This window comes from Mycetomoellerius zeteki, unplaced genomic scaffold (genome assembly GCF_001594055.1).
Source record: "Mycetomoellerius zeteki isolate Tzet28-1 unplaced genomic scaffold, Tzet1.0 scaffold134, whole genome shotgun sequence".
Taxonomy (NCBI): Eukaryota; Metazoa; Arthropoda; class Insecta; order Hymenoptera; family Formicidae; genus Mycetomoellerius; species Mycetomoellerius zeteki.
Genome location: NW_017256276.1, coordinates 149,000 through 152,158, shown reverse-complemented (window position 1 = coordinate 152,158; position 3,159 = coordinate 149,000).

Sequence of the window (3,159 nt, the reverse complement as noted above, 5' to 3'; positions counted from 1 at the left end):
CTAATTGGATCATACTTTTAGATCTAGAAAAATGGTCCTATCTCAGCAGACAATCATAAAACGATTGCAAAACTGTTGAGTTTGCTGAACACAGCCAATGGCTGCGTTCAGCAAAACGGTTGTTTTGCAACTGTTGGAAGTTTCCTTCGCGCTAATTGGATCATACTTTTAGATCTAGAAGAATGGTCCTATCTCAGCAGACAATTATAAAACGGTTGCAAAACTGTTGAGTCTACTGAACGCAGCCTCTTATTACCCTGGATCTACAATAGGGTTTTAAGCCTTAAACCATAAAAAATAGGCGAATCACAGTTGATTATTCCCCTCGGATTCGACTGTAATTGGTCAGTTTCTTACGGTTTAAGTCTTAAAACACCTATTGTAAATCTGAACTTATAGGCTGTCTAGTTTGAGCAGCTCGTGAAAATTTACCTTAAAGCTGCGGTTCACTTGACGCTACAAACGCTTTGAAGCGTTTGAGCGACCAATCAGAACAGAGAATTTTACGAATTGACTAATCAAAGAATGCTTCGAAGCGTTTGTAGCGTTAAGTGAACCGCAGCCTAAAATTTAAGTAACTTATTATGTCTGTCCATAGTGTCCACGATGCTAGAAATCGTGATCTCGGAGTGCAGTCTATTTGGCGCTACAAATGTTGCGAAGCATTTGATTGGCAATTGAAAGAAAGAATTTTATTAATTGACCAATTAAAAAATGCTTCGAAGCATTTGTATCGAGTGAACTTCGCCAAATCGAGTGAACTTCGGATGGAGAAAACAAAATTTACGAATCATATTTGAACAATTCGGCCACTTTGGTGAATTTTATCATTGGTCTACTTTCCACTGGGAAGTTTTATGACTCCTGCACACTGGACGCGAAAACGCTTATTGCGCGACAAAATATGGCTGCGTTTAGCGGACTAAACAGTTAGGCTGCGTTCGGAAACATCATCCGGGTGCCTCCGTGTATCGTTTTATCTTTATTTAACATTGGGTGAATAACAAGGATAAAATGACAGGCGAGGACACTCGGGTGATATTTCCGAACGCAGCCTTAAATGAGCGCTCGCTGCTATTGATGTATTCTTCCAGATTTAAAATGCTGATTGGATGGTCTAAAAGAATACATAATAGGTGCATCCAGAAGCGACGACCGCTCACTGAGCGCTCACTGAGTAAAAAAGGGATTAATCTCTGATTAATGTTTATTTATTATAATTCGTAACGTAGAATAACTTGTCTATTATAGATAATCTTTTATATCATATTTCTTACTTATTTATTACTGTTTTTATTATTTCTCTAATGCTGTATTTGGGCCGTAAGGTTATGTAGCGCTCAGTGAGTAGTGGAGCGTAATTATGGTGCATTCAATACTACAACCATGAAGGAAGATACTAAGGAGACTCCACTCCGTAAAATAAAAGTGGACCGATTTTCGAGTTTAAGTTTAGATTCTCGACACTCGCAGCGCTCGCGAATTTAGTAGTTCTGCGCATAATGAATATGCCGTAGTTAGAAACGGTAGTTAAAAACGATAGGAGGAAAGAAATCGTATTTCGATTTCCGAAAAAATGTGAAAAATCCGAATCTAAATGTTTAAAGACAAATAGGAGAATTGCAATGTCATTCTATTGTGTAGCTCTTAAGGCCATCACACGTACAAAAATTTTAGTCGTAATCGTAAGGCCGTAAGCAAATCGGCCAATCACAGTCGAGCGTTTTGAAACGCGAGATCGTAATTTTGATTGTGATTGATCGATTTGCTTGCGACTTTACGATTACGTCTAAAATTTTTGTATGTGTGATGGCCTTTACCCCGGATCTACAATAGGGTTTTAAGCCTTAAGTCATAAGAAATGGACGAATCACAATCGATTATTCCCTTCGGATTCGACTGTAATTGGTCAGTTTTTTACGGTTTAATGCGGGGTCTACAATAAAAGTCGTAGCAGTTGTAGGGTCTTAAGTCGTAGAAAATTGTCCAATCACAGTCGAATATGAGAAGAATGATCAACTGTGATTGGTCAATTTTCTACGACTTAAGACCCTGCGACCGCTACGACTTGTATTGTAGACCCCGCATAAGTTTTAAAACATCTATTGTAGATCCGGACTAAAGTCCACGATGCTAGAAATCCGTCCGAGATCTCGGATGAAGAAAGAATTGACCAATCGCATTGATCATGTGACTAAATTGTTTAAATGTGATTGGTTAATTCTTTCTCTCTCCGAGATCTCGGACCAATTTCTAGCATCGTGGATACAAGACTTTAAGACCATCACACGTACAAAAATTTTAGTCGTAATCGTAAGGCCGTAAGCAAATCGGCCAATCATAGTTGAGCATTTAAAAACGCGAGATCTTAATTTTGATTGTGATTGGTCGATTTGCTTGCGACCTTATGATTCCGACTAACTAAAATTTTTGTACGTGTGATGGCCTTTACGGCGCATTCATTATGCGCAGCACTACTAATTTCACGAGCGCTGCGAGTGTCGAGAATCGGAACTTAGGGCGGTATTCATAGTCAGATCTTATATTCAAGACCGTCTTAAGTACAGCCTTAAGAAGTCATGAACCAATCAGCAGAAGGCTGTATTAGCGACTTAAGACATTACTTAAGACGGTCTTAAAATAAAAACTATGAATACCGGCCATAAACTCGAAACCTAAAATCGGTCCATGGCTGGTATTCATAGTCGGTTCTTATTTCAAGGACATCTTAATGCGGGGTCTACAATAGAAGTCATAGCGGTCGTAGCGTCTTAAGTCGTAGAAAATCGACCAATCACAGTTGATTATTCTTCTCATATTTGGCTGTGATTGGTCAATTTTCTACGACTTAAGACCTTACGACTGCTACGACCTCTATTGTAGACCCCGCTTAAGTAGTCTCAATATGCTAATGCGGTTCTCTGATTGGTTCGTGACACCTCAAGACTGAACTTAAAACGATCTTGAATATAAGAACTGAACGTGAATATCGGTCCATGTTTCGTAGACTAGCTAGACTGAGTGGAGTCTCCTTGGTATCTTATTTCATGACTACGGCTGGAGTCCACTTGACGCTACAAACGCTTCGAAGCGTTTGTAGCGTCAAGGGGACCGCAGCCTAAAACCGCTCACTGAGCGCTCAGTGAGCGGTGTAGTACT